Raw genomic sequence first — 24,618 nt, 5'->3', positions numbered from 1 at the left:
TCTGCTGAGCAGGGAGCCTGATGCGGGCCTCGATCTTAGGACCCTGGGATCATGACCTGAGCCAAAGGCAGATGCTTAGCCGACTGAGCCACCCAGGCGCCCCTATTTATTTATTTTAGAGAAAGTGTGTGCATGCACGTGAGAGGGAGAAGGGGCAGAGGGAGAGGGAGAGAGAGAATCCTCAAGCAGGCTCCCCACTGAGCATGGAGCCTGATGTGGGCCTCGATCTTAGGACCCTGAGATCATGACCTGAGCCAAAATCAAGAGTCGAATGCTTAACCAACTGAGCCACCCAGGTGCCCCAAGTAGAAACATATTTTTAAAAGAAAAATTTCTGTGCTCTTTCCTCAGCTGATGAAAGATCAAATGGGCAAAACGTAAGTGAGATTAAAGAGGATGCAATTAATGGTGGAGAAGTAATATGTGGATATTCATTCAAATGCTCATGGAATAGACGAAAGTGGACAAAGTATTTAGCCTCAGGGAAGACCTCAGGATATTTGAAAAAGGAAAAGCAATGCAGATTTTAGTCTATGAGGAGAATGTAATAAAACTGCAATCAATAATAATAACTGTAAGCAGAAAATGCATACCACCTTTTGTAACATCTCCCAGTCTTGTCCTTGGGACAAAGAACAAATCAAAATTAAAATTGTAGTCTAACTAGTAAATAACAATGAAGTACTATACTTTTAAACATTGAATATAGCTATAGTAGCACTCAGAGACCAGTTACTTTAAATACTTAACATAAAAAAGAAAAAATTAGGATTTATAAATTAAGCATACAAGAATTTAAAAAATGTAACAATGAATTTATCCTTTGAAAGGATAAATGAGGAGTAACTTCTCTTTGTTATTTTGTTTACAATTATTTTATATTTTGTTGAATAAACATTTACGAAAGTTAATAATATGTAATTTAAAAATGCTGTACAAATATCAAACTTAGAAAATAAGTAAACAGTGGTACCGTGTAATTTTTCCAGGTTCAGCAAACATATCTATTGTGCAAATAGCCATTAATAAGGTCAGGATTTTATAATTAAATCTTAAAAGTAAGGAAGCCATGCCATCCATATTGACTGGATGATGCAAGTTGTTAGTTGCAATAGAGCCCTATTTATTACCTATTTTGATGTGTACGTATATAGTAATTTTCTGTTCAGAAATTTGGCTTCATTTAAAAATTACGTATTTCTACAAAAGGAGTATGTACTCATTGTAGCAAAATTAGAAAATACAGAGGAATAAAATGAGCTAATATATTCCTTCCACCTGGAGATCACCATTAATACACTTTCTTCTAGTTATTTTTTATCAAATGCAAACTTTCTATGTTATTGTTTTGTATCCTGCTCTTTCAGTTAACAGTCTTCACATTTATATTTTTGTATAAATGTGTTTTCATTACATATAATATCCAGATTGTATTTAGAATCCCTCAATTAATTAAAAATGTTATTTAGAACTAATTTCTCCAAATCAGTATCATTGTAGTACCACATACTCTATCTGATTGTCATGTCCCTTAAATTTCTTTAATCTAGAACTAACCCCCTTTTTATGACACTGAGTTGCTGAAGGAAGGGGACCAAATGATCCACAAAATACCTTGCCTTCTGGACTTGTCTGATTGCTTTCTTGTGGAATCACTTAATTTGTATATCTATAAGTATATCATAAGTCTCAGTGTTTTCAAGTTAAACATGCTTGACTGAAGTAAATCTTAGGTGATACTGTACCTCATAGTGCATCACATCAGAAAATACATGTCAGAAAATACACATTTGCATCACTGTTAGTGATGGTTAAGATTGATCACTGGTTTATGTGATATCTGATCCTTTTATTCAGTTGGATTGTTCCTCTTGTGACTATGAAACTATATGATTGCCTACTGTCCTATAAAGCATTTAATGGATTTTAACAATTGCTTGAATTGAGGATTTCATTTAGGGTTTCCAAAATTATTTTTTCCTAGCTCAGATTATTGCTTTTCTATATTAGCTGTTGATGGAAATACCTGTAGAATACAACTTTCCTTCATCAACTGGAGCTATTTGGTTGTCCTGATACATAATTTTTTATTGGAAGGGCAATATAAGTACTTAAATCTTTACTTTAGTTATCAATTTTCAGAGTAAGAAGTTTAGTAAGGGGTTAGGAGTTTGTTTTAATAGCTTCCTCAAAGGGTGAAGGGTCATAGGTGAGATATTTTCTGACTTTTCTTTTTTCTTTCATTTCTTTTCTTTCTTTTCTTTTTCACCTTTTGGAAGTCATTATGGACTATTGAATTTTTATTGATCCAATGTGTTCTAACCCACTACAATCATTTTTCTTTTTGTTGCTATAACTGTCACAAAATTGACTAGTGGGAAGTTCTTCAAGATGTGTCTTTGGTTCTTTTGACATAATGCAGTTTCTCCACTAAACAAATAGTACCATTTTATTTTAATGTTTCTATTTTTTAAACTTTTCATTGGAATATAGTATACATACATTAAATTGTACAAATCATATGTATACAACTCAATGGGTAGAATGGAATGGATGCAAATGCGAAACTACCATACCAGGTTAAGAAATAGAAGATTAATAGGACCTAGAATGCTCCTTATGCCCCATCCCAATCACTATCCTTAACCTTCTCCCAAAATGTAGTCATTATCTTGACTTTTAGTGGTATAGAATAACTTAAACCTTAAAATTTTATATAAATATATTAATACAGAATGTTTTTGTTTGTATATGCTCCTCTTGCCCAAAATTATGATTGAGATTCACATACATTATTTTGTGTGTCTCTATCATATTTTGATTGATGTATAGTCTTTCTTTCTTCCTTCCCTTCCCTTCCCTTCCTTTCCCTTCCCCTCGCCTCCCCTCCCCTCCCTCCCTCCCACTCTCCCTCTCTCTCTCTCCCTTTCTTTTCTTTTCTTTCCTTCCTTCCTTCCTTCCTTCCTTCCTTCCTTCCTTCCTTCCTTATGTTCAATTAGCCAACATATAGTACATCATTAGTTTTTTCTATTCATATACCACTATTTATTCTTTCCTGTCTTGCTAAACCTTGTTTTCAACTTGGGGCTATTATAAATAATCCTTTTGTGAACATTCATCAAGTTTTCTATTAGTGCATATGTATACATATGTCTGTTGAATAAAAATGTGGAAACATAGAAACTAAATTTCTAAGTCATGCAGTAAGCATGTGTTCAAATATAGTAGATAATGTGAATCCCTTTTCCAAAGTGGTTGTTCCAGTTGTCTCCAGTTGCCTCTGAAAAACATTAAAGAGATTTCCAGTTGTTCCAAAACCTCATCAGCAATTGTTATTTATTAAAAAATTTTATTGGGTGCCTGGGTGGTTCAGTTGGTTAAGCGACTGCCTTCGGCTCAGGTCGTGATCCTGGAGTCCCTGGATCGAGTCCCGCATCGGGCTCCCTGCTCGGCAGGGAGTCTGCTTCTCCCTCTGGCCCTCCCCCCTCTCATGTGCTCTCTCTCTCTCTCATTCTCTCTCTCTCAAATAAATAAATAAAATCTTAAAAAAAATTTTATTTGTTCTGGTGGATGTGTAGTGGTTTCTCATGGTGGATTTAATTATCATTGATATAGCTGGGGACTAGTGAAGTTGGGCACCTTTTCAAATGTTTATTGGGTATTTGTACAGCCTGTTTTGTAAACTGCTTTTTTCAAAACTCTTAACCATCTTTCTGTTGGGTGGCCTCTATTATTGTTGTAATTTTTGTTCATTCTACATGTAAGCCATTTTTCAGTTATATGAGTTACAAATCATCTTTTTTTAGACTTTTGACTGGCTTTTGAACTCTTGCTGGCCCTTTTTTTAGAGACTTCAATACTTAATTTTAGTGTAGCTCAAGTTATTAATGTTTTTTTATGTCCTCCTCAAAAAATCTTTGTCTGGCTAGGCCCTGAAGATGTTCTTTTATGTTACCTTCTAAGATTATTATTGCTTTACTTTTCTTATTTAGATCTATGATAAATGAAAATGACCTTGGGGAATGATGTAAGGTAAGAGTCTGGGTTTATTTTTTCTTATAAGTACTCAGTTGCTAAATGCCATTTATTGAAAAGATCATCTGTCCTAGACTGCCTTGTCCCGTTAGTCATAAATCAGGTTGTTCTTTTTCAAGACTCTGCTCTGTTATATTGGCCTATCTACTCCTGCAATAATCCTTCACTTGCTTTATTATGATAGTTTATATATAGGCCTTGATATCTGGTACTAGAAGTATTTTATTCTTTTTAAAGATGTGAGCTATTCTTAGCCTTTAGCATTTTCATCTAAATTTTAGAGTTGTTGTCTCAATTTTTGAAAATAAATAAGCCCACTGAACTATGATTCCTGATGTAATCAGTAGATTAGGAAGCTGAATACATTTAAAAATTTGAATTTTAAATCTATGAACATATTTTCTCTTTATTTAGGTTTGATTCAGTTTTACTCAATAATGCTATATAGTTTTGTAGAGATTTTACATATATTTGATTAGATTTATTTTGAGGTATTTGATGTTTTGATAATCTAAGTGGTATCATTTTTATATTTTAATCTTCTATTTATTATATAAATAATACAGTTTTTAAATTTTGGCTTTATGTTAGAAACCACACTAAGCTGTATTATTTCTAATAATTTAGTAGAAAATTCTCTTGGACATTACTCGGACACAAACATATAGTCTGAAAATGAGAGTGGCATTTTAACCTTTCTTTACCATTACTCTTTTCTCCTTGCTTTATTGCACTGGCCGTGAATAAAATAGGATGAGATTAGAAATGATGAAAGTAATCTAGGAAGGAAAATTTTTTTCCCTCACTTTTACCTTGAAGGGAATTTTTTTTTAAAGATTTTATTTATTTATTTGACAGAGAGAGAGAGAGACAGTGAGAGAGGGAACACAAGCAGGGGGAGTGGGAGAGGGAGAAGCAGGCTTCCTGCTGAGTGGGGGAGACAGAGTGGGGCTTGATCCCAGGACCCTGGGATCATGACCTGAGCCAAAGGCAGACACTTAATGACTGAGTCACCCAGGCACCCCTTGGAGGGAAAAATTTTAACATTTCACATTAAGAAGGATTTTTGCTGCAATTTTTTTCTCATATTTTTGAAGATGGTTTTATCAGATTAAAAAAAATTGCCTTCTGTAGTTGGCAGAGGTTTTACCTAAATTGGTTTGACTTCTAGTCTATACCATTCTTCATAGATTTTAGAAAATCATCTGATTTGTCTTTTCATTTACTGGTGGATTATTCAAATTGGTTTTTAAATGTACTTTTGGCAAATTTGGGGGGCAGGGGAGTAACATTTCAAACTAACAGGAAAGTTGCAAGAAAAATACAAAAACACTAATTCAGAGGCATACATGCACCCCAATATTTATAGAAGCATTATCTACAGTAGCCGAATTATGGAAACAACCCAAGTGTCTATTGATTGATGAATGGACAAGGAAGATCTGGTGTATATATACAATGGAATATTACTTAGCCATAAAAAAGAATGAAATCTTGCCATTTGGAATGACGTGGATGGAGTTAGAGTGTATTATGCTAAGTGAAATAAATCAGTCAGAGAAAGACAACTACCATATGATTTCACTCATATGTGGAATTTAAGAAAGAAAACAAATGAGCAAAGGGGGAAAAAAGAGAGGGGCAAACCAAGAAACAGACTCTTAACTATAGAGAACAAACTAATGGTTACCAGAAGGGAGAGGGGGTGGAGAAATGGGCTAAATAGGTGATGGGGATTAAGGAGGGCACTTGTCAGGATGAGCACCAAGTTTTGTATGGAAGTATTGAATCACTATATTGTACACCTGAAGCTAATATTACACTGTATGTTAACTAACTCGAATTTAAATAAAAACTTAAAAAAAGGTACAAAAAGCACATTCAGATTTGCCAAGTGTTTACATTTTGCCCATTTGTTTATGATTCTCCCTCTCTCTCTTTCCTTCTGAATCATTTAAGAGTAATTTGCCAAATTTGCCCCTTCATCTCTAAATTAATCAGCTTGATTTCCCGAGAACAGGGACATGTCCCCGTAACTACAGTACAATGATAAAGATCCAAGTTTACACATGGATACTTATTATTAAAACATCCTTGCAATTCTGGAATAAAGAGAAATCTTTTAGGCTACATTGAATTTTTTATATGTTACTGGATTTGTTTTGCAAATATTTGTGTAGCAGTTTTGCCTCAATTTTTATAAGACTAGATTGTGCTTTTCTTTCATATAGTATCCCATCAGATATTCTATCCAGATAACGTTGGCTTCATAAAATGTGTTGGAATGGTTTTCTGCAGTTTCTGTTCTCTGTAAATGTTAGTCTGGAATTATTTTTACTTTCTTAAAATTTTTTTTAAAAGTTGCAGATGAATTCTAGCTAGGAGTATTCCAAAATTGAATATAGTAAATATTTAATTTTAATAATATATATCAGATTACTCAGATTTTCTATTTTTCTTGCATCTATTTTAGTACTGTTTTTCTTAGATTTATCTATTCTACATTTTCAAATACTTGCCATAAAATAGTTCGTAAGACCATTGTCATAAATTTTTAAAAATCACATTTATTGATGTATTATCTACATTCATTAAAATTAATTGTTTTTAGGTGTATTGTTTCTGTGATTATTGACAAATATATACAATATGTAACCACCATCAAAATTAAGATATAGAATATTTCCATCATTCCAAAGAATTCCTTCATATTCCTTTGTACTAAATCCCTAACCCCTACCTATAGGCCCTGGCAACCACTGATCTGATTTGTCTCTATAGTTTTGCCTTTTCCAGAATATCATATGATGGAATGAAGCAGTTATCCTTTGTGTCTTTTGGGAGATTAATTTATGTTCTTGCATAGATTTGAAATTTGTCCTTTTAAAATTGCTAATATTAGGGGCACCTGGGTGGCTCAGTTGGTTAAGTGTCTGCCTTCAGCTCAGGTCATGATCCCAGGGTCCTGGGATTGAGCCCCACATTAGGCTTCCTCCTCAGCAGGGAGTCTGCTTCTCCCTCTCCCCTCTCCCCTGCTTGTGATCTCTCTCTCTCTCTCTCAAATAAATAAAATCTTAAAAAAAATAAAAAAATTTGCTAATATTAGTTTTGTATATATTATAACTTATCACTAGCTGATATACGTTTTAGGTTGTTTCCTATTTTAGGGCATTGTGAATAATGATAGTATAAATATTTGCATATTGGTGTTTACATGGGCTTTTCCCACCTCCCTTTTTGGGGTAAATTCTTAGGACAGGAATTTCCAGGTTTTATGTAAGTATATGTTTAAAGTTACAAGAAACTGCCAAGTAGTTTTCCAAAGTGACTACATCAATTTTTATCCCCACCAGCAAAGAGTTCTATTGCTCCAAATCCTCATTAGCACTTGGTGTTTTCAGTTTTATTTAATGTTTAAATTTTAGTCAATTTAGTATATGTATAGTGTCATCTTATTGTAGTTTTAATTGTATTTCTCTAAATGAATAATGTTACTCATCATCTTTTCATGTGTTTTTGGGCTATTTGCATATCTTCCTTGGTGAAGTGTTTGTTCAAATCTTTTCTCAGTTTTAAATTCTTAGGTTAAAAAAATGTATTTCATATTCTGTCAGTGTTTTGCATCTTTAGTTTGTTAAACACTGAAAGGGTTAATTCCAACAAACTGGTAGAATCTGTAGCATCTTATAACCTATGTATTTCCAGTAACTGGTGCAGAGTTGTGATTACTGATTAAAAGTCTGAGAAAGAATAAGAAACAAGCACTTTTGAGCCACTAGAGAAAATTTTTCATTTTCCTGGACTGAATTTACAAACCAAGATTTTTTCTTCACTACATGTTTTTTGATTATGTTCAAAGAACAACATCGTCAGGAGGTAATTCCAAATGTACCGAAAAATATTACATTTATTTCCAGTCTACTTCTTTCCCTTTACATTTGTCCCTACTTTCCACACACTTATTCCAAGCAATTACTTTGTGTTTCTCTAATCCATTTTTGAGTCAGGATCTTAAGCTTTTTTCCCTTCCATGGATCTCTTGAACTGATGGTATCTGTGAGAATTATTCTTTGAAAAGCAAAACACAAATCAAAAGTCAAAAATTTGATAAGCAATGAACATTTTCATGGCAAATGTTAGAACACCATACTGTCAGTATGCTTCTGTGGTATGCTTTGCAGATCTAATGAAATCAAACATATGAGTCTTAGACAACAGAAAATTAGAGGCTGACTTCTAAAATATGCCTCAGACTTAAAGATTTGGTCAGCCTCCAGGTAAGAGGCTGTATCCAATTGCTTTTTAGCTCTTTCTTCAGTAAAATTTTATCTTTGTCAGGAGGAAAGTTTTATATGTATGTGTAGTTAAAAACAGGTAAGAAATGAGCAGGCCTCCTGTACTGCAACAATCACTTACAACTCCATTGTAAGTCCTATCAGTGCTAATCATCTGAAAGACCAAGGGAGCACCTCATCAATGCACTCTATAGCATGTAGTATGCATTTCTCTTTTTGGACATAATAATCTGAATTAAAATGCTACTATTTCATTAATAAATATGATATTTAAATCAGCAAATTAAAAATCACCACTATGTGTTAAAATTCCCTCTGATGACACTTCACTATGCAGAACACAGTAATTTGAGAAATCAGCTATTCCAAGGTAACTGGGCAGTTACAATATTTTATCAAGTAAATTACCAGTCACCATCAACATTCATCAAGGACTCATTTGGATTTTATTACAGGTTGACATTTACTTATTTGCCCAATTTTTAAATTACAACTGTTGCACAATTGCCCTAGGGTGCAACCGTAGAAAATTAGCACACTAATCACATTAATTACCATAAATAAAAGGTTATAAAAGAGCAGCAAGTAATAGCATAGAATTTTTTAAAAGCAACTTAGGGCATCCCTAATAATACTTTAAATTTATATGCCACATTGAAACTGTCAAGACTCTTTTACTTCTACAGTTTCTAACTTGAACACCTCTGCCATAGGGATGTTATTATTGATACCATTCCAGAAATGAAGTGGAAGCCTTAAAACGGTTCTTTGGCTGACCTAAGATCATTCTGTATTTGAAGTCAAGTCAAGAACTAAGTCTTCTGACCTACCAACACTCCCATTTCCCCTCTATATTTCTCTTTCAGTGATCAAGAGTAGAATATCATTTACCTTTTATGCTCCCATCTCTGAACATATTCAGTGGACTAAAGATCCAAAATATATCCTGATGTGCTTGCCTCTTTATACCTTCATTGCTACCAACTCAGTTTAAGCAAACATCATCTCTCATCTGGACTACTTATTGTGATAACTCACTTCCTTCTAGCCTCTGTGAAATACGTATTGTACAGAATAACTCAAATGATTTTAAAAAATGTGAGATCATACCATTTTCATGCTTAAAGTGAATATGGATCCCTGTAATCTGACCCTCTCCAATTTCATCTTCTTATCACTCTCTAGCTTCTCCTTATTCTACTGCCATTTTTCTGAAGGTTCAGTGTGCCAAGATCCTCCCTGAGGGTCTTGGTTCTTATATTTTGCTTTGTTTGGAATGTTCTACACCCAGATTTTTACAGAACTTACTAGAAATTCTTCTTCCTCAGAGAATTTATTTGATAACTGAACCTAACCTGTCTTCTCCTCTTTCTCGCTTTTCCACCTCATCCTGTCCTCCAGTCATTCTTCATCACATGATTATGTTTTATTTGTATAGCATGTGTCTTTGCCCTCAGAAATGACCTCACCCGTGTATTTATTTGTGTATTGTACATCAATTACCATGCCTGATCAGATTCATAAGAGCAGACATATTGTATAGCTTGTTCACTTTTTGTACCAGATGCTATTCATTCTCCACTCATGCCCCTTAAGGCCACCCTGGAAATTAACTGCCCCTTCACTTGCCAGTCTCTTTATATCCTAAAGAGCTTTCTACCGCAACACTTCCCTTCCTGAGGACATTCTCTGGGCATTCTTCCTGGTAGGCAAGAAATGCCAGAAAGTTAACACCTCCAAAGTATAATCCTCAGTCAGCAAATACAATTAGGAAATCAGTAAGTACACATTTTCCTCTCTCCTCAGATAGAGAGTTTATAAGGTCAAAATTATAGGACATGTTTTTCATCTTTCAGAGAGTCTCCAGTGTAACCGAGTCCTCATTGCACACAGAGCTAACTAGCTTATCCATGTACATTCTCTTTCAGTGATCTCTTTCCGTGATTAACATTCATTTTTCCATCTTATTTGTAGTTATTAAATAAAAGAAAAAACTTATTTATAAAATCATACCCATTTCCATGTGCCTGGTACCTGATTGGATTCATTATCCATTGTACTGTCCCCTTCTCTACTCTTTGTTTCTGTCTTCCTTACTATATTTCTGTCCTTGCTTATCTTATCCCCCCCATAAGGATTTTCCTTTCAAATTTTCTTCCTTGGTCCATATTACTTTATCTTGCATGCACATGATGTTTAATTTGTAGGTTTGAGTGTTATGTGAGCCCTGAGTAACCTGGTGCTGTGTCAACAATTTGCAAAGGGTACTATATAGATTAACATAGGCATGAATCCCTGTAACATTACTTTCTAAGGCAAAGGAACAAATTTTTCATGATACTTTCTGAGTCATTCCAAATGACTTTTCCCCCCAGAAATGGCTAGTTGTTTTCAGTATCCATCCACGTTTTCCTCTTCCATAGTTGAGCTCGTGGTCACTCAAAATAAAGACCACATTTTTGGGCGCCTGGGTGGCTCAGTTGGTTAAGCGACTGCCTTCGGCTCAGGTCATGATCCTGGAGTCCCTGGATCAAGTCCTGCATCGGGCTCCCTGCTCAGCAGGGAGTCTGCTTCTCCCTCTGACCCTCCCCCTCTCATGCACTCTCTCTCATTCTCTCTCTCTCAAATGAATAAATGAAATCTTAAAAAAAAAAAGACCACATTTCCTGTGCTTCCTTGCAAAAAGGTCTGGATAGGTTTTGGCTAAAAGGGTAAGAGCAAAAGAAATACAGGAAATTCGAGTTCATGCCTTTGAAGGGAATGAGTATGTTTTTCTCCTTTCTCTTTCTTTCTGGCTATGATGAGGATGTGGTTGGTACAACATTCTTGGGCAGTGTAGAATAAAAAGTTGGAGCACTGGGGTGTTATACCCAACTAATGAATCATTAAACATTATATCAAAAACTAATGATGTACTGTATGTTGGCTAATTGAATTTAAATAAAAAAATAAAACATTTAAGATCCAGTTAAAAAAAAAGCTGGGTCTCTGCAGCAGTGATGGAACTCCATATGGCAGTATCCCATTTCTATTGGTTTTCTGAAGCAGGCTGCCACACCAGCGTGGACTTAATGTGAAGGAAATAACAACTATCTTGTTTAAGCTAATCTTGTTTTGCATCTTTGTTCCATGGAGCTGACTCATGGGTGGTCCAAATGAGAGAAGCTGTCCAGTGGACTTACATTCTGGTGCACTGTCCCTCTCTCTGTGAATGTGTGTGTGTGTGTGTGTGTGTGTGTGTATACATATACCTATATACATATATGTTTCCATAATAAAGTACTATAGACCCATAAAAATCAAACACATTTAACTAGAACCTGTGGTATATAAAAGAGCATATTTTATTTCTAAGACAAAGATAGAGTATTAGAGTGTTTTCTCAAAATCATGTTATATATTTATTCTCTTTGGGGTTATCTGTGAGGTGTATGCACAGATGTAATAGTAGTGCATGGGAAAAATAACAATGACTCATTCTATGCTAGTGTTTTCTTCCCATTACAATCTGGGGGTCCCCAGCTTTATTCTTTTGACAGATGTTTATGTAGGATTTGAATAATAAGTAGTCTAACAATGGTTGAAAGATAGTAGCATTCAGCATTTTTTGTATTAAAGTATCACTGGAGAATTATTACATATAAAAGTTAAAATTTACTCTGCTTTTTTGGTGGTTACCTCTAAAGCTAGTTGTATAATTCAGCCAACTTCAACCTTGGGTATTCTAATTCTGTTCTCAACGTTATAGTAGAGAGGGGCACCTGGATGGCTCCGTCAGTAAAGTGTCCGACTCTTGATTTTGGCTCAGGTCATGATCTCAGGGTCATGAAATTGAGTCCCACATTGGGCTCCCTGCTGGGCCTGGAGCCTGCTTAAGGTTCTCTGTCTCCCTCTCCCTCCACTCCTCTCCACTGTGCTCACATACCTGTGCGTGCTCTCTCAAATAAATAAATAAATAAATAAATAAATAAATAAATAAAATTATAGTAAAGAAACTCTGTGTGAATTATATACAAGAAAGACCACGCTCTGATACTGAGAAGACCACCTTATAATTCTGTAGCCCACTTCCATTTTTAAAGATTTTTATTGATTTATTTGAGAGAGAGAGAGAATGAGAGGGGGGAGGGTCAGAGGGAGAAGCAGACTCCCTGCTGAGCAGGGAGCCCGATGAAGAACTCGATCCAGCAACTCCAGGATCATGACCTGAGCCGAAGGTAGTCGCTTAACCAACTGAGCCACCCAGGCGCCCTCCACTTCCATTTTTAAACCATGTCTTGAGTGGCTCATAATGCAGCTAATGAAGTACATGAACATGCTGGAATACCAGGTTAGTGGTTTCTCTGCAGTTATGGAAAGTTGTAAAGTGGGCAATGGCAGGCACTTGATTTTGGGGCAGGTATTTGGGTCCCCCAGTCAAGAAAAATCCAGTGTTTTTCTTTTCTTTTTTTTTTTTTTTTAAGGTTTCATTTATTTGACAGAGATAGACACAGCAAGAAAGGGAACACAAGCAGGGGGAGTGGGAGAGGGAGAAGCAGGCTTCTTGCTGAGCAGGGAGCCCGATGCAGGGCTCGATCCTAGGACCCCGGGATCATGACCAGAGCCAAAGGCAGACGCTTAACAACTGAGCCAAATCCAGTGTTTTTCTAGTGTTGCATATCTTCCCATTGGCCCTTTGGTAATTTCTTTCCATCCCTGTTCTTGTACTCAGTAGCTTTAGGAATCTGCTGCTATGGGACACCTCAGTGTGTTTCCTTGTCTTCTGGCCTCCAGTGGATGTTATCAGTGGTGAGCAAAGAAGGGGATAAATGATCTCTCTCCTTTCAGGGTTTTCACAAATGGGTGTTACTCAAAAGAAAGTCACTGCTCTTAAAGGGGACTATTTCCATTTCTCCACCCCTTCAGGTCTAGAGAAGGTACCAGTGGCAGGGTACATACAGAATTATTCCTTTTGGTTTTTATCTGTATACCACCCACAATTTTGAAAAAGATCATTTTATTATACTTTATTCAGATGACCCATTTAAATGTATCTTATATTTCTTCTTAGTACCCTGACTAGTACATTCTGCAAATTAAGTCTTTGGAATGAATATTCCAAATATTCCAATAGGGATTTCTTTCTTTAGTTCCTTTTCTTTCTTTCTTTTTCTTTCTTTCTTTCTTTTTCTTTCTTTCTTTCTTTCTTTCTTTCTTTCTTTCTTTCTTTCTTTCTTTCTTTCTTTCTTTCTTTCTTTCTCTTTCTTTCTTTCTTTCTTTCTTTCTTTCTTTCTTTCTTTCTTTCTTTTTCTTTCTTTCTTTCTTTTTTCTTTTTCTTTTTCTTTCTTTCTTTTTCTTTCTTTCTTTCTCTCCCTCTCTCTTTCTTCCTTCCTTCCTTCTTAATATATTTTTTCATTTTTCTTGCACTTGATTTAAAAATTACAGCAGATTCAGTAGTTAGGACCAAAGAGATTTAGGACTGAAAATCCTTATGCCAGATTGGAAAAGCACATCATGCTGAGGTCTGTAAATATATTCCTGTTAATTTGCTATTCACTAAAGTCATGAGAACCACAATGATTTTTATCTATTTCTGCTTTCTTTTTTGATTCACAGAGAAACTACTCTCTTTGTTACCTTTTTTCCTTCAGAACTCCTATTTTTGTTCTAGCTAAAGCAAACCTCTCCCAGTCTTCCCTTTTGGAGGCAATCCTCCTCTTTAGATAAGCATGAAAATTTTTTTCCTTTTATTTACCTCTCTTCAGTTTTATTTTATTTATTGAGGTATTACATTTATAGAGTGAAATACAGACATCTAAAATATATATATACCTTATGTAACTCACATCTTAATCAGGACATACAAACATTTCTATCATCTCATACGGTTCACTCATCCCTTATTCCACTAAATACTCCCCCAGCCTTAGGCGAGCAGTGATTTAATTTCTATGACCTTAGATTAATTCTGCCAGTTCTTGAATGTAATATGAATGGAACCATAGCATATGTAGTTTTTTGTGTCTGACTTCTGTCACTCTGTATGATGTTTTTGAAATTCACTTTATTTCTGTGTCTATTAGTAGTTTGTTCTTCTTATTGCTGAATACTATTCCGTTTTGTGAATATGCTACAATTTGCTGCTTCTTTTGATGGACATTTGGTTATTTTTAGTTATGCTTCTCTTCTTGCCCTTCACATTACTTTTTTGTAATGATGAAAGTCTATGGCAATTAAGCGATAAATTGGGTTATCCCTCATTATTCCTTTTTTCCATCATTCCTTATTCCACCATTTCCATCTGCTTCTAGCCTCAACTCTAGGCTAATGTCTAAGTGGACTTAGAATTTGACTTTTAAAGAAGATAATTATTTTGATCCCAAACAACAAAAGATTAATGGAATATTGATGAACTACTTAACAGAATGATTATAAATTGGCACAATTAATAGATTTCATTACAAGTAAGAGCCCAGAAGTAAGAGGTTTGGGGAAATAAGAGGTTAAACTGATCTCCAATAATATACATGATACCACAGTTACACCTTTTATGACTCAAAGCCATTGCATAAAATTTTACAAGTTGTGCCCTCTACAAGGATGGCCAACAGATAGGGGAAGGTGGCATGATCACACTCAGGCTCTGCTTCAAGCCCTCATCCCTGGAGTGAGACTACACCCCTCAGCATGCCACAAACAAAATACCTTGTTTCTAATTTTGTGAAGAATATTAAATGGGGTAGGCCATGAACTTGAGAAGTGCATCTACCTGTGGATTATGTCTTCATTTAAGTCCATTCAAAAAGCAGTTTGGGATAGCTACATGACATTTCAAAGATTCTACTTTTTCAAAAGCAAGTGCTTGTAATGAATATCATATTTTCATAAAGAATCTTAAAAGCATATTTACATATGGCATCGTGACTCTATTTTTAAAAATTCCTGAAACTTTAATGGAAGAGAGTAATTTCAAAGCTTTGGACAATTTTCTGTTTTAAAGAGGTTGTGACATAAATTTACCTTTGAGGTTTTCCTTTTTAGTGAAAAAATTGCAAAAATATGGTCATTTAATTATACAAATGTAAAACAAGGATCCATCAATTATTCCTGGGAAAAGCTTGAGTTAACTTAAAAAGAATCCTTTTATTTTTAAACACATTTTTCTTGGTGTCACTAAGTGTCATAACTTTGATGTAGATTATTTTAAAATGTCGACAGATTTTCCCTGGATTTCAGAGGAAAAAGAAATTTTCCTCTTAGAAATCAGTGATAAAAATGAGAAATTGAGCTTGATAGGAGCAAAGAATAGAAAGTTTAATACCAGGAAGGCAAGTATTCTGGTTAGTACATGTGGATGGGAATATGTCTATGCAGATATTCTACTTTGCAGTGAGTCTGTGGTTTCTTTTTAATGTAAAGATTTAGATTTCATTGTCCCTGGAAATTAGCACTTAGTCTTGGAGGGAATGTTTGTATTTTATTTTGTCCAACAAGTTATTTTATTAAGTTGGTAACAGGTGCCAAAGAGATTGAAAAAAAAGAAAGACATGCAAGCCTAATATTTACCTGCCTAATATTTACCTTTTCACTGCCAGCAGTGAAAAGATAATAAAAAGGAGATTGGAACGGGCAACCAAAGCTCAACATGGACCAGTTGACTGATGTCCCAGATGTGATTGCATACCCAGTCTTAGGGAAGATGGTCCTATATTGTGCAGTTGTATGCTGCTGGCATTATTCCATGGATATTCATCAAGCAGTTTCACTCCAGGAAGTGGAGATGAGAATCTTCTGAGAGCTCTGGAAATGACAACTATGTACCATTCTTAAAAGATGGGACAAGAAACGAGGACTGGAAACTGTGGGCTCTGGCTATAAGGTGTTTTGTGTTGTTTTGTTTTTCCTTTCTGAACTCTGTGGTTATTGCCCTTGGAATAAGGGTAATTAGGAAAGAATACATCACTGTACAAAATTAATTCACCTCTGCTTCAGGGCAGCATTGAGGGAACCAGGCAAGTGACATTCTACGTGAAACTTCTAAGAGTGGGTCTGGGTCTAAATCTGTGTGTTTGTGGGCTAGTAGCATCTGGAAGCACTTCACTATTTGTGCTATACTTACATTCTTTCTTGTATACTTGAACTTTTGTAAATCTTGTTTAAGTAGTGCAGCACTGTCTCAGCTATTACTGTTAAGAATTAAGGTAAGTGTTTGTTCTCACATATGGAACGAAGTAATTCTGGATATTCTAGCACATATTTAAGTGCCTCAGGAACTGTGAAGGTGGTCAGCAGTGTAGCCAGCCAATTGGATGCTTGAGCTGCAAGGGTGTCATAATACGTGGAATATATAGGCCTACTTGTGGGAAATACAGAAAGTATTTGGGGAAGTAAGACTAATGAACAAATCAATAAAACTAAAAAAATTAATAAAAAATTAAAAATGCACTTACTGCAGAATGGTGGGATGGGATCATGAGTAATTGTAATTTTGGGAACAAACTAATATAAGACCTTGTTTTGTGATTATAACCTGGTAAAACCTTGTCATATGTAACTATTTTCCCTTAATTCTGTAATTTTGTGGAAGATAGCCAATAAGGTTGGTTTCTCCATTCTTGGATGGCTATATACTGAAAGTAAAAATGTACTGGAGAGCAGCCTTGATTAGAATAAAGGAGATTGTTCCTGCCAAGCTTCCTAGTCTTTTCATGATATCAAACAGAGTGGGGGCTGATGGATAGGGGTAGGAAATACAAAACTCTAAAAATTCAAATTACATTATTTTCAACTTCCATTCATTTATACATAAGTGAAATCTAGTTAGAACAAACATAAAGGGAAGCTTCCCAGGAGAAAAGAATTATAAGGGCTCTCAAGAATGGGCAATTTGTAGGCAAGGGATAATCATCATCATCATCAATTTATAATAATTGCTACAGTTTATGGAGCACTTACTCTTTGCCCATATGCTTTGCATATATTATCTCCAATCTTTTTACAACAATGTGAATAAAGTATTATAATTCCTATTTACTGATGACCAAGCTGAGGCTCAGAGATGTTAAGTGATTTGCTAAAGATAGCACAGCTAATAAGTGACTGGGTCAAGATTGAAACCAAGTTTGGGTTCCAAATGTCAATGAGTTCAGCAAGCCAGGTACTGCCAGACAGTTTTGTCTAGATTGTATTATCTGTGAGTTCTTTGGTCCTTTTTTTTTTTTCTTTTCCTTTTTATTTCATAAGGTAACCAAGTTACCTTCTTTCCATACTGAAGTCTGTGACTCACTTATCAAAATGATAAGCCTGATTTGTTATACATGTGGATATGCTCCTGGAATACCACCAAAGTTAGCCCATGATTACCAGTCTCTTTCTTTTCAGTGAGCAGAAGGCTAGAGGCTCTTTGACATAACATCACTTGTTACATCATTTCCTGAACTACTCAAATTGTTTGCTTTATGCATCTTTACTCACAGCGGATCAGAAATTGACTAGAGTTAGGATCAATGAGATTCAAATTAAATCGAATTATACTTTTATTTAAATCATTAGTTAGAAAGATTTGATTTATGTCTTTCCTTCCCCTATTCCAGGAGAAGCATTTACTACTTGACAGAACCTAAACTATAATATGTAATTTTCACAACTCAGACAAGAATGTCAATTTAATTTTTAGATGCTACACAGTGTACATTTGCAATGATTTATAATGTCATTTTATCAGATTAATTCTACAGTTGCATCAGAAAACTGCACATCTAGATTTGCACATCTAGACAGTTTTACATTCATCAACTTCAAAGTAGTTTCTTCCAGAAGGGAACATTTTCCACAAGGGTTAGTTTGAGCTGTTTCTTAGGTGAGCTGTTTGGATTTTATCTAAGTGCCATCCACTAAAACATTCTGAAACAGAAAGGTTACATTTTGGTTTTACTGCCATGGTAGGTTTTCTTTGTTTCATACCACCTTGTCATTAAATCTCAAGTGAATGAAGGCTAATACATACAAATATAAATACCTGATTACTTAAAATTCTTATTATTTGCTAGGTATTATGCTGATCACTTTGCCTCCACAATTTTATTAATTCTTCTTCCGACACTCATAGTCAGGTTTTATTATCCCTATTTTATTTATAAAAGCAAAACAAAACTGGACGCAAGGAAATCAGAGGTAATGTGTCAAAAGCCACACAGTAAATGTGATTCAAATATATATTATTATGACTCTAAAAACCATGCTGTAGCCACTGTGTTGTATGTTTTTCTGGACCATGTTTGAAATCTAACTCCTTATTGTTTCTGGATTGTTTTACTGAAATGGTTGCACTGCCCCTTCTTTGCATATTTCCCTCCTTGATTTGATCCACACTGCTCCTAAAGGTAATTTTACTCTTTTCAAATTTAGCTGTTTTTAAAGCTGTTCTAATTTGACAAGAAAGAAAAGAGGAAAAAATAGGTAAAACAAAAAGGATATACCTATTTTATGTATGAGAGAGTTGATGTGCAGAAATGTTAAATACTTATACAGGTATCAACAAGGACGACTAGGGCTAGTAAAGAAACTGCTGTCTCTCCTTTGCATTTTAATTTTTTGGAAAATATATGTTTTCTTTGTTCTTGTCAGAGTGAACACTAAACTGCATGATCTTAAAGATATGTTATTCGAACGACAGCAGATTTCACTTAACTGTAGAAAAGGATAAAGTTGAGAGGTTGCCATCTCTAAAAAAGATTAACTTTGTTTTCCTAAGATTAGGATCTAGAATACAATAGGGATCATAGTATGTAAAGCTAGGATAATCATGAAAGGGAAAGAAAATGCAAGAAACTGTTTCTTTTATATTAAAAATCAGAGTTACAGATAAAAGAATTTAAAATACATTAATACAACAAATGTTAAATACAATGGTTGGGTATAGAGAGTTTTTCCAAGAAAAAAATTAACATAATGTGATAAATTCAAAGAATTCAGCAAATTGTTAAATCTATTTAAAAGTAGCTGTGTAATTGTACCATCGTAAAAATTTTAATTACCCATAAGAGTCTATAGTAATTGCAGCACTGAATGAAAATGCTAGCTATAATGCTAAGATCTCTGGCAATTGGGTAACACATGAAAACAAAGTACAATTAGCATAAATCAGGGAAAAAAGTCTAATATGGTCAAGAAATCCTGCACTCATCTGAACAGGAAAAAAAAATGCCATCTAAATAAGGAAGAATGAAGAGAAATTTAGGTAATGTAACTGTGTATAAACAAATTTTTGGAAAATTTCAAATTACTAATGATGATATAACACTTATTAAAAGGGTATTGATGGGGCGCCTGGGTGGCTCAGTCGTTAAGCGTCTGCCTTCGGCTCAGGTCATGATCCCAGGGTCCTGGGATCGGGCCCCACATCGGGCTCCCTGCTCCGCGGGAAGCCTGCTTCTCCCTCTCCCACTCACCCTGCTTGTGTTCCCTCTCTCGCTGTGTCCCTCTCTGTCAAATAAATAAATAAAATCTTAAAAAAAAAAATAAAAGGGTATTGACAATATTTGAAACATCTAAAAAAAGTGAGGAGCAAATTTAAGTAAGTGATAATAATCTTAGTTATTTTAAAATGTAAAATAGCATAGTTGTATTTTCTAGTGTTTTGGCTTCCTCTGAGATCATACATACGCTATAGAGGAGATGGTGACAATACTCACATATGACACATTATCTTTCTTTTACTTATTATCTCATTGGTAGTAGAAGTCTTTTAGGCACAGTTAAGTTGCCCCTAACCACTTCCACCTCCTCAGTTTATATACAGCTTCAGACTGCAAAAACACACTTAACCCCCATCTGTGGCTGGGTTCGACTGCTTTCTCTGCTTCATTTGGACAGGTCGGGCAAACCAACTAAGAACTTTCGGTATTGATACCCAAATGCATAGAAGGATGACAAAATGAATTTCTTAATTCTCTACAAAGATACAGAGAACTATTTTTAGTTTTGAAATTCAAAGGTTTAAATACTTTTCAAAGGTGGATAATGAGCTTCAAGTTTTATATGCTACTATGAGTATCTAACTTTATTTCACTTATTCTTGGTTACTGCATTTTCTATCCCATAGATATGGAAATGCAAAATATATAACATAAATATATGTTATTATATATTTTTTATATTTATATAAATTTTATATTTATATGGCATACTTACATTTTTAAAATTTCACCTGCTCTCAACTGTTTTTTGATTAATCTCAATTCAAAGATAAACTACAGAATTTAAAAAAATAGTGTAGAAGCTCAAGGCTTACTGGATTAAAGAATGGTTTTCATAGAGATAAGTATTATCTCACTTATGTATGTAGAAGACATGTTTTACAATTATTTTAACTCAATTACCTGTTATATTTCCATCTGATCCAGTGAATCTTGCAGTGCTTACCTGGGTAAGAAACTCTGGAACATTGTAGAAACAGAGGCTGAAGAGCTAAGTGTGTCTACACATAAACATTCTTCAAAATATTGATTGGTCTTAGGTGACAAAGCTTTGCTTCTGTGATAAAAAGCTTACTAACAGTGTTTTAATTGAAACTTTTAATCTGAATATTGTCTGAATCCTGTTAAATGTTACTTTCCTGCCTCAATTCAAATTTTCTTAATCTTCATTTTTGCATTGAATATTGTTACACTGTCTGCCTCATTATGCTAAAGAAAGATGAAGTAAGCTATTAACATTCTGAACGGCCTGTGAGATGTTATGATATAGAATGTGATTCATTTTTATGAGTTGGCTGTCAGTGTGGGCTGCAATAAAGTTATAATTCCTTCCTGGAAGTATGTGATGCCTGGTGTTGCTGCAAAATCCTTATTAAAATTTCAATAATTGTAAATTAAAGCAAAAGTAAATAGGACTTTTATGAAATGGTTGTTTCTGAAAGTCAAGTGGTAGGGAGCAGGACTTTACAAGATTGACATTATTTGCTTTGTGGCTCTAAATCATCATAATCCTACTGTTATTTTCTTTATTGAAAAAAAATTTGGATTCATAGTCATTCTGTACTTTGAGCTACAGAGGTTTGCTTATGCTGAGAAAAAAGTGAGGTGACAAAGCAGAATTGTGGTTTCACCACATCTGTCCTTAAATTGCTGCATGATGTTATTTGCCAGAAAACCTGAAGATTGCAATTTGAATAGGTTTTTTTAATTTAAATATTTGGAAGGAGAGGGGCAGCCAGTGCTTTACATGTCATCTCATGGCCTTATTAAATGAATATGTTAATGTAGCATTCACCTTGCAGATTTTCTCACACAAAATAGAAAACAACTACGAGGAAGATTCTCCTAGGACAGGTAATGCTGTATTATTTAAGAATATGTTACCAAAAAATGCAAACTGTCATTCAGAACAAAGGAATTTATACTCAGTGGTGTCTTGTGTGTTTGTTGTTCAGCAGGCTGAAAAGTATGTAGTTGCAAAGATAGGAAATATTTTATTTATTTTTATTTTTTATTTTCTTATTGAGGTATACCAGGAAATATTTCAAATTAAGTAGATGATACATTTCATTATAATAAATATGATTGGAAAAGAACATGTAAAGAAAGATTAGTAATTTTAGGTCACACTTCATTGCATTTATTCTCATTTCTATCATCTTCTTAGATTACAGTAGCTTGAGGTTAGAAATTTGGTGCTTTTAAAGATTTGTCTAACTTTGTGTTGTGTTTCTAAGATGCCATCCTCAGAGTCAACGACAAATATGTAAGGGCCCATAAAATTTATTTGAGTGAAAGTCTGGAAGTTTGAGAGCAGCTTGCTGTGACTCGCGAGGACCTCCGTAGCAGCCTCCTTTGCAGTCAGTCTCCTTTACCCTCTGAGGTTTTATCTTTCTCTTTCCAGTTTTTTAGAAACATAACACTGCTTAGGTCTTCACTGGCCTGAGCTTTGAGTAGTGCAATAAAGATGCCCTTATCTGAACCCCTTGTATTAAATGTATTAGAAAATTCTACATTGTCTGTTCTAGGTTCTGTCATCCCTCTGTGTGACTGGGAATTACTGACTAGTTTAGGCAGCTTTTCTGATAAATGATGACCTGTTAGTGTCTCTCTATCAGTGCCAAGTTTATCACCCCTTCCCTCTGTTATACTGCAAAGAAAGCACAGGTAGATAAAGGTAGTACTTGTTCTCTGAGGCAGGCAGCTGAACATCTCTGCCCTCCCCTCCCCCAATCCCATCAGCTGCTTTGTCTCTTTAGATCAGACTGAGCTTTTCTGACCACTCATCTTGTCTCTCAGTTCTCATGGTTGCTCCTATTCTGGGACCTAGATTCTTTTGCCTCTGGGCCCAGTGAAGTGACAGTGTTGTTTTCCAGTTGTTTGTTAAGTTTAAGGATATTAAAAATCAAGGAGTTTTCCTCAACTACACCGTGATCCATTAAGATATCATTTTATACATAAGTTTATTTTTAAAAATTTACCAATTTGAATTTTGATTGATTTAGGAAATAATTTAAAAATGTTGCTGACCCATCCCGTGATAATTGGAAATTTCTCTGGTCAATCACAAAGCCATCAGATGGTTTATATATGAATTAAAAAGAGAATAATCATGAGTTTTGCAGATGAGTCTCATTCACTACCTATATAATATCAGGCCACTTGGTTTACTTTGTTCATCTTCAATTTACTCAGTGAAGTGAAGATAAGAAAATGGTGAAAAAGTGATTAACTGTTCAAGGTGTCTAACACAGGGCCTAGCAGTTAGGGACATCCCACAAATGCCAGTTCCCTTCATCTGTCTTACCCAGCCTCCACATACTTTCCAATTATTAACAGTTATCTCTCTTAAATACAGGAATACAAATAAAATCACTTTTTGTTAAATGTCCAAGCAGATGATTATTTTTTTAGCAGTCATCTTAGGAAGAAGAGATCAGGAACACTATTCCTTTCTTACCTCTTATCAGTTAAGATTATTACAACAAAATGGAAAGAAGTAAAAAAAAAAAATCTTTACAAATTCAAAGTGTCAGAAGTTTCTAATAAATAAGGATTGTGAATGTTTTTTACACACTCATCATATACTTATCACACTACAAATAATCCTTTTTTTTCTTTTAGAAAGCAGGGGGGGACAAAGGGAGGGGGAGGGAACCCCCTGCAGGGCTTGATCTCACAACCCTGAGATCATGACCTGAACTGAAACCAAGAGTCAGGTACTTAAACAGCTGAGCCACCCAGGAGCCCCTGAAACAAATCCTTTAAGTGATTCCCCTGAAAAAAGAATCCTTTATAAGAATCCCCTGGGGGGTGGGGTGGGGAACAGCTAATATTATTCCTAACATTCCCATAAGGAAAACAAGAGAAATAGCACACACACATAACACACACACACACACACACACACAAGTGTATGGATACATAAGTGCCACACAAAAAATACAATCTCTTCTAATAGGGCAAGTTTTTTTTTTTTTTTAAGATTTTTATTTATTTATTTGACAGAGAGAGACACAGCGAGAGCAGGAACACAAGCAGGGGGAGTGGGAGAGGGAGAAGCAGGCTTCCTTCCCGCCGAGCAGGGAGCCTGATGCGGGGCTTGATCCCAGGACCCTGGGATCATGACCTGAGCTGAAGGCAGATGCTGAACGACTGAGCCACCCAGGCGCCCCAGGGCAAGTTTTCACAATGAATTTCTGCAAAACTATACTAAGACATTTTCTTATATTTATCTTTTTATTATTAATTACTTCTTGAAAGCAAAGCAAGTAATCTAAAAGACATGCTATAATATTTACTGTCTTTGTAGCTTCTCATCTTTCATAATCCATCCTGCTTAATGTTGTGGGGTTGGGTGGGCAAAGCATCACCCCTTCTTCCTTTTAGGATATTCGCTTATTACAATACATTTTCATAATTTCAAAATGGATTCGAGGCTTTTGCAAATTAGATATGTATTCTTGTATCTATGAAACTCAAGGACAAATATTCTGTATTACGTACTGTCACTATAGTCACTAAACCCATAGAAGGTGACTGAATAAACCAGAAGGATTAAGAAATGAATGGTTTTTACTTGGAGTCATTTAATATTTTCTAAGTTCTGTTATGAATTTACTTCCTCAGCAATAGTGTTGACTCTCTACTAAATGCACATTCTTGTGACAGGGGCATATAGGAGATGGCAATAATATAAGATCTCCACTCTTGATATTTTTGCAGTTTAATAGAAAAGTGGAAAATGGTTAATGTTCATGTGAATAGAAAATACAAAAATGCAATCTCTGAGCAGATAATACTATTTTTAAACATACAAATTAATATAGTCA

This window comes from Zalophus californianus, chromosome 6 (assembly GCF_009762305.2).
Source record: "Zalophus californianus isolate mZalCal1 chromosome 6, mZalCal1.pri.v2, whole genome shotgun sequence".
NCBI lineage: Eukaryota > Metazoa > Chordata > Mammalia > Carnivora > Otariidae > Zalophus > Zalophus californianus.
Note: the sequence above shows the minus strand (reverse complement) of the source record.